Genomic DNA, 8,798 nt, shown 5'->3' with positions numbered 1-8,798 from the left:
TAGTTATACTAAATAGAATATAGAGAGAGGTTTGCAGAGCTGCTAGCTAAGCTAAGAAGAGATAGAAAAGAATCCACAACAAAGCTGTGGCCAAGGACTCAGTCCCCTCACTTGCCCTGGTGATTGGCCCTTAATTATAAACATAGGAAATGAGCCAATCAAGGTGTCCCTGTTGCATTCCACAGCAGCTGATAATAATTGTTTACCTTCTCTTCGGGGGCCTCTGGCCTCCCGAAGACGCAGAAATCCGAAAGAAAGGATTTCTGTGGAGAAATGTCTGCGACAGTCGGGGAATAGGGGATGCCAGTCTTATGCACTATTCCCCATTGCTGCAGGAAGCTCCTCAGCTCCTTGGATATGTACGCTGGGCCATTATCAGTTTTTATGGCCCTAGGGATGCCCAAGACAGCGAATGCCTGAAGCAAATGCTTCTGGACATCCGCGGCCTTTTCCCCTGTGTGGGCAGAAGCATAGATAGCCCCAGAGAAAGTGTCCACTGAGACATGGACGTAACACAATCGACCAAAAGACGGGATATGTGTTACGTCCATCTGCCACACCTCACAGCTCGCCAAACCTCGGGGATTAGCTCCTGCGGCAATGGCGGGCATCTGATCTTTTTGGCATTGGGGACATGTGGCCACTATTGCCTTGGCCTGTTCCTGCGTTAGATTGAATTGCCGAACCAGGCCAGGCGCGTTCTGGTGGAAGAGTTGGTGGCTGATCTTAGCCTGGCCGAACACATCTGGGAGTGGGCCCTGCGTGACAGCAGCCGCGGCCAGAGAATCGGTACGTCGGTTGCCTTCAGCAATAAACCCAGGCAGGTCAGTGTGCGATCTTACATGCATTACATAAAATGGATGCTCGCGATGGGAGACTAAATCAACGAGCCTATTAAGTAACTCAAATAATTTTTTATTGGTGACCTCTTGTAGAACTGCAGATTGAGCTCTGGACACTACACCGGCAACATAAGCGGAATCTGTGACCAAATTGAAAGGTCCTGGGAATCTCTGGAATGCCCTGACGACTGCGTCCAACTCAGCGATTTGTGGAGAAGCCTCCACAATGGCAACATCGGTCTCCCACTGCTGAGTCTGAGGATCCTTCCAAGTCAGTAATGACTTGTGGGATGCTCCAGACATGTCTGTGAAAACTGTCACGGCATCCAGTGGCTCCCTGCTCTGGACCTTTTTTAGAGATAATTTAAACTCCGAATTAAATAATTTGTGGGCCGGCCGATCTACCGCAATGCGCCCAGTGTAACTGTCCAATGCAAACTGAAGATCTTCATTAGTTTGCAGCAGTTCCTCAAAGGTCTTCAATTTTAACTGGCCCGATTCCAATTTAATTGGGATATGAATGCATGCAAAATCGCATCCTGCCAGCTCCCTGATCCTTGATCTTGCTTTTAGGATCAGTTCGGCTACCAACTCCTGTGGCCTTGTCATCCTTTTGGACCGGTGGTGGCTCAGAAAGACCCACTCTATGATTAAGAGCTTATCTCCTGAGCCTTGGTCCTTTAAACTTTCGTCCCACTGATGGATGATGCCATGGAGGTGTGGCAACTTTCCCAGTACAATAAATTTGAAAGGCAGGCCCGGATGGTAGCGGTGGGCCTGCCTGGCCGAAATAGCCTTTTGGATTTTCTCCAAAGCTACCTGTGCCTCTGGGGTAAGAGCCCTAGGGGAACTAAGCCCCTCTCCCCCTTTCAACAAATTGAAAAGGGGGGCCAGGTCCTCGGTAGAAATGCCCAGCCAGGGTCTCACCCAATTTAAAGACCCACACAGTTGATGGACATCCGCTAGGGTCTGGACTTTCGTCCGAATAGCCAATTTCTGCGGAACAATGGTCCGCTTTGTAATTTCGAGGCCCAGGTACTTCCAAGGCGGCATCCGTTGAATCTTTTCCTGCTGGAGCTCGAACCCTGCAGCAACCAACGCATTGGTTGTCAGGTCAAGCGCATGGGCAAGTAGACTGTGGTCGGGCGCACACACGAGGATGTCGTCCACATAATGGTGAATCACGACGGCATCCCCGAGGGCTGTACGTATAGGGGACAACAGCGAAGCAACGTACCACTGGCAGATCACTGGGCTGTTCTTCATTCCTTGTGGAAGAACCCGCCAGTGGTAGCGCTTGGCTGGGGACTCACGGTTGATGGATGGAACCGTGAACGCAAAACGCGGGGCATCGTCAGGGTGAAGAGGAATTTGAAAAAAGCAATCTTTTATATCTATCACAGCCAGATTACAATTTTGGGGGAGCATTGCTGGGGAGGGCATCCCTGGCTGGAGAGACCCCATATAAACAATTTGGTCATTAATCTGTCTGAGGTCGGTCAGGAGCCGCCACTTATCTTTGTTGGGCTTTTTGATTACAAATACAGGTGAATTCCATGGAGACATCATCTCCACGATGTTGCCCTTAAGCAGCTGCTCCTGAACGAGCTCATTGAGCGCCTTTAATTTCTGTTTATTAAGTGGCCACTGCAAGACCTGTACTGGTTTATCAGTCAGCCAATTCAGTTTCCAGGTCCGGCGCTCCTCAGTGGCCACTGCCCGAAAAACCTGGGGAGCCTTAGGTAGGTCAATTCTGGCTCCCCACTGGGCTAGTAGGTCTCTCCCCCAGAGAGGCTCGGTGAAATCCAATACGAACGGGCGTACAGAAGCCAATTGCCCGTCTGGCCCCGTAATTTGAACAACACTCCTTGATTGTTTGGCCAATTGAAGCCCTCCAACACCCTGAATCGTGCCGGCAGCGTTTTGCAAGCCCCAATGTGACGGCCACTCCTGAGAGGGAATGATCGTCACATCTGCCCCCGTGTCCAATAGACCCCTCACGATCTTTCGGTCCCCGCCCAACGCAAGCTGACAAGTCAGGTGGGGCTTCTCCCTCCCCACTACCTGCGCCCAGGCCACTGTCGGAGGTGATGACTGCTCCGTGGACTTCTTCCAATGATCCTCTTCTGAAACTGGAATGGCCTGGGCGATGACCTGTCCTTTGGGGAGGAAGAATGGGGGTCGGACACAGTACAGCCCTACCGCGAAACGGTCCCGGTCGGTAGTAACCAAACCCGGGACGATGTAAATGTCTCGCGGCGTGTGCTTTGTGTCCCCGACGACGGTCCACCTGCAACGTCCTAATTTCCTCCAGCGACCAGGATGTTGCAGGTCGACAGACACCAGCTGTAAATTACTATCTGGGAGATGGAGGTCCCTAGTGAGCTGCAGCCTGTAAGGGGAAACAGAGGACATGGTGTTAATGGCAGGTTGCGGCTGAATACCACAGGTATGGTGTGTCAAGTCCGATAAAAAGGTCAAATCCGGCGAAGCATGCGGCGGTTCTCCCATCTCTCCTCCCTCCCCGCTAGATGTTCTGTTGCCCGCCACACTTCTGTCTTCGCACAGGAAGGGGCTGCGCTCATGGCCTAGTTTTTTTGGGCCTCTTTTTCACCTCTCTCCCGCTTCCTCCTGTATTCGAGGTAGTCTAAACGCATGGGGCATTGGGGCATCCAATGCCCTATTTTGCCACATAAGTGGCAGGGGTGGGTGGCCGCTGATCTTCTGCCGGACCCTGGTGTTGACGGTCCGGCGACGGGGGCAGCTTCTACTTCACAGAAGTCAGGCTCCGGGCATTCGGCAAGGGCTACGGATGTTCTTTTGGAGCGCGATGTTAAGGGAACCATATTAACCACAGCCTCTATCATCGCCTCTACTGTTGGCCGGGGACTCCGAGGGAGAGTCTTGATGGCCCTCCTGCATTCAGCGTTGGCATTGTTGTACGCCATCCTACGAAGCATGGTCTCCCTCTCGCTGTCCCCGGTCACCTGCGCCTCTACATAGCGGTAGAGGCGCTCGATAAAGGCCATGTATGGCTCCTGCACCCCTTGCCGAATTTCCTCATCTTCCCACTGCGATGTTACAACAGCTAACTTGTAGAAGGCTCGCTCAGCTGCCTTGGCGGCCTCTACCAGCTGTTGTGGGAAGAGAGCCTTGGCCTGAGCTGCCCCCTCTGCCCACTGCCCCTCGCCCACCAGATGGTCTTGGGAAACCACCAGACCATCCGCGTCATGAGATGTTGCAGGATTCCCCCAAAGAATTGGGAGAACCTCCAAGATCTCCCTCCTCCATTCCGTCACCCAGACCCTAAACTCCATAGGTCTCGTAAGGCTGGAGAAGAGGGCTCTCAGGTCTGCAGGCACCAGATCTCCCTGCGCAAGGGCATTACGGAGCATCCCCCGGAAGTACTCAGACTCCCGGGAGTAATCCTTCTGCGCCTTGCACAGTTCCTTGATCCGGGCCTGTGCAAATGGCACCCATTGGGCCTGGGAGCTCCCATCCCCGCTTAGGTGATACGTGACCGGGGTGGCTTCCAATAAAGGTGCCTGCCCCGGCTTCCGGTCATCCACCCCCCCCCCTCCGGAACACAAAGCGTGGGAACCGGAAGGGGGAGCGTGGGAACCGGAACAGGAGGAGGTTGAGGCGGGGTCTGGCAGAGAGGCGGGACGAGGGCATGGGCGCGGCACACCACCCCGCTCCGCCCCCTGGGTGTTGTTCGGAGGCGGAGCAACCTGCAAAGGAGGAGCAGGGGAGGAGACACTGGGGGGCGGAACTGTAGGAGGGGTATAAGGAGGAGTCTTGGGAGGAGCCGAGGGTGGAGGAAAGGGTGGGAAAGAGGGAGGAGCCAAAGGAGGGGCAACAGGAACCGTGGGAGGGGTAACAGGAGAAGGGGTTGGGTCAGGGGGAAGGAAGGGGTTGGCCTTGGGAAGGAAAGGATCGGGCGGAGAAGAGGGAACAGTGGCGGGAACGACCTCGTGGTCCCTGTCATTTTGGACTCCATAGGAGCCATTTTGTGCGTCATCATCAAGCCGAACAACTCTTGGAGAAACAACTGGGGACTTAGGGACAGGGAGAGAGGAATCGGGATGAGAACTCCAAGGGGCCTGGCCAGGGTCCCTTGAAGGGGGAGGCCGAGCAGGTCGAGGGGGAGCAGGGGCAGGATGGACCCCCTGCCTCTTGTCGGCCTTCAGGATCCCCCTCGAGGGCTCCTGCCTATGGGTAGAGGGTAAGGACCGAGGGGTAGGGGTAACCGAACCGGGAAAACCAGGGATTAAACTAGAACTTGAGGGACTTTTCTTCAACCCCCCTGATGGGCGGAGTGTGGCATGCACTCTGCGCGCCCAGTAAGCCACGGTTGCCAGGTTGGTTTCCCCAGAGCCAATGGCATTATCTAATTTGGCTACAACAGCTGCCCAAAACCGTGGCTCCCTAACAATCTCTGGGGAAACCTCGGGGAATTGAGAAAAGACCCATTTTACCAACAACTTCAACTCTTTCTTGGGGGCTTGGTGACCTCCCCCAAGCAACAAACCTTTAACAACATTATAAACTCCTTTTTGGGATTTGCTCATACTAGCACCCATAGTGACTCCTAAGGTACCTGAAAGAGAGAATACCTTAGAAGGAGCAAAAACCCTTGATGGAAAATTCCACCCGCCCGAGGAGAAAGAAAACTAAAACAAGAAGACACGCCGCCGGACCCCTGCTCCCCCCACTGTCCTCAAGTCTGAGGGTTCACTGAGGGGAAAGAAAGGAATTTAGGTGGTAGGACCTGGCCCCAAGTCTGGGGAAGCAGACCCCACAGGAAAGGGAAAACAACAAACGATAGGGGTGAGGACTGTCCCCAGAAGAACACCCCGCGCCAAGAGGCCCCCCGCCCTGGACAGAGAGAAGGCAGAGCTTCCCCGCGCCCGCCGGCACGAATTCCAAAAGACAGCAAAACACACCGCAGAGAGAGACAATGCAGCTGTGTATACTGCTTTAAAAATTCCCGGGCAGCAGCAACAGGGAGCTGGGATACGCCCTGCCGAGCCGAGGCAGGCACAAAGGCTCCCCCGCCGTGGAATGCAGCCCCCCCGCAGAGCCGAGAGCCACGCCACGTGGCAGGCACCAGGGCCCCCCGTGCCACGTGGCAAAAAGGCGCGCGAAAAGCGGTGGGGGGGGGGGGGAGCGGCCCCGGCGCGGCGAACCGAGCGCAAAAACCGCCCCGCGCTGAAAAAACCCGCGGCAGCCGCCCGACGCCGCTCCGAGAGCTTGGAGCTCGCCCCGCCGCGGCGAGCAGGGACGCCGCGCGCGCGAAAAAGCAGCAGAGGGCTCCGACGCGCGGCACGGCGGGCGGCGCCTGCCGGGGCTTTCGGCGGCACACGTAAAGCAGAAAAGCGGCAGACCGCGGCCCCCCACGAAGAGCTCTCCCACCGCCCCGCGCCGAGAGAGAATTTCCCCCAGCCCCGAGCGGCGCCCGGGAACCAGCCCCCAAGGGAAGAAGGGTCGGGAGCGCTCCCCAGCGCAGGGAGGGCTCCCAGGGAGAATTAAAAAGGCAGGGGGGGTAACCACCGAGTCCGGGGCTCACCAAACCCAGCAGCGGTACAAACGAAAAGTTCAGGCGGATGGTTTCTCGTCTCGAAGCCCTCCTCAGGTGCGGGGAGTTGCGGCTTCGAATCCCCCGGGAGTGCCACCCCTAAAACGGGGTCTGCTGCCACCGGAGGTAGTCTGACGGCCAGAGGAATTTATAATCCGTTCGTGGGGTCCGGCAGTCCCAACGGCTAAGCGTCCGGGCGTAGTCCAGGCCCCGCGTGGGCGTCACACTACAACGGTGTGTATGTGGCCACTAAGGCGAAGTCCGGCTAGCTGAGGTGGCCGACACCCCAACTGCATAAAGTGCCAACCCCCTTTGGCGTCCTGGCCTCAGGCTGGGCTGGATTGCGGACTGGACTCACTGCTTAAGGACGAGAAGAAGGAGCCGCACACCTTGCTGGGGGCGAAGGTCAGTTTATTCGATGACACAGGGGCACCAACCGAGGAACAGCCAACCAGCAAAATGGCACCGAGGAGCGGGAGAAGTAGGGTTTTAAAGATAGGGGGTGGATAAGGGAGGGATTCACAGCAGACCAATAGGGAAAGGTATAGGGAGGAACTTAACATAATGGGCATACAGAAATATCCAATAAATACAAAGTAAAGGAGGGGCCCCGGGACCACAGCCAACCACAACCCCCAGAGAGAAGAAGGTTCTCGAAGACTAGGAGGAGTGGGGGGTGATTGACTGGGCCCAGGGAGGAGAAAAAGTTTACTTATAAGGAGAAATAAGGGAGGAGAAATCACATAACTTAACTGACTGACAAACCCAGGGGCAGGGGTAACCATAGCAACAAAACTGTCAGGAGGGCTATGGCGGGAAAACTGGGGAGGACAGAACCATCTTACATTGGAAAGGGGGGAAACAATACATAAAATGGGGGAGCAATACAAAAAACTTAACAACACATTACAACACTCCTTCCCAGTCTTTTTGAGAATGGGTATCACATTGGTCAGCTACCAGTCATCTGGAACCTCACCAGTGAGCCAAGACTGTTGGGAAATGATGGAGAACGGCTTCGCAAGCCCATCTGCCAGCTCCCTCATCACCTTGGGATGGATCCCATCTGGTCCCATAGATTTATGAATATCCAAGCATCTCAGAAGTTCTCTGACTGCTTCCTCTTGGATAATGGGGGTACCATTCTGTTCCCTGTCACCATCAACCAACCCAAGAGAACAGTTGTCCTGGGGACAAGCCATCTTCCCACTAAAGACTGAGGCAAAGAAGATGTTAAGCACTTCTGCCTTCTCCTCATCTGCAGTTACTGAGTTCCCTCCTTCATCCTGTAAAGAACAAAGGTTGGTCTTACTCTTCCTTTTACCACTAATATATTTGTAAAAACATTTTTTTATTATCCTTTACAGAAGTTGCCATTTTAAGTTCAAACTGAGCTTTGGCCTCCCTATTTTTTTTTCCTACATGCTCTAGCAGCCCCCTTAAATACTTCCTGAGAGACCTGACCTTCCTTACAAAGATGATATATCCTCCTTTTATTCCTGAGTTCCTTCAAAACCTCCTTGCCTATCCAAGCTGGATGTTTACCTTGTTAACTTATCTTTCAGCACACAGGGACAGTCTGTTCCTGTGCCCTCAGGATCTCTGATTTGAAGCACACCCACCTTTCCTGGACTCCTTTGTTTTTAAGGGCCGCTTCCCAAGGAACTCTCTGAAGAAGTCTCCTAAGTAGGCCACAGTTCGCCCTCTGGAAGTCCAATGTAAAAGTCTTACTGATGTTCCTCCTCATTTCACCAAATATCGAGAACTCTATAAATTCATGATCACTCTGCCCCAAGTGGCCTTCAACCACTACATCTACCACCAGCCCATCTCTATTTGAAAAGAGCAGGTCTAACAGAGTCTCTCCCCTGGTGGCCTACCCACCAGCTGCAACAAAAAGTTGTCCTCCACCTCAAACAACATGCAGCACACCTTACTAGCAAGAAAACCTGCAACCCTGCCCGCTCGCCCTGCCTGCGCGAACTGCTGCGCAAACTGCTATGACCACGCCCCAGAGATGTGCAATGCAACTGTTTGCCTGCTCCTGTTCGCTGCGCCCAGGGTAAGCCACGCTCCACAGAGGCCTCTTATAATCAGTCAGTAAGGAACAAGGAAGCTTCACTTCCTGTTCCTGAATGGCCCTCTAATGCAAGCAACTCACCTGCTCAGCGTTCTTATAACTAATCAGTCAGGAGCAAAGGAAGCCACGCCTCTTGTTCCCAGTTGACTTTTGAATGGAAGCAGCTCACCTGCTCATTGTTCTTAAAATCAGGCACTCTACAAACATAGGAAACTCCACCTCCCATTTCTAAATGGCTCTCTAATGCAACTCACCCTCTCAGCCTTCTTTTAATCAGTGACTCAGGAAAAAAGGATGC

The sequence above is a fragment of the Ammospiza nelsoni genome, chromosome W (genome assembly GCF_027579445.1).
Source record: "Ammospiza nelsoni isolate bAmmNel1 chromosome W, bAmmNel1.pri, whole genome shotgun sequence".
Taxonomy (NCBI): domain Eukaryota; kingdom Metazoa; phylum Chordata; class Aves; order Passeriformes; family Passerellidae; genus Ammospiza; species Ammospiza nelsoni.
The sequence above is the reverse complement of the archived record's forward strand: the minus strand, read 5'-3'. Positions refer to the sequence as shown.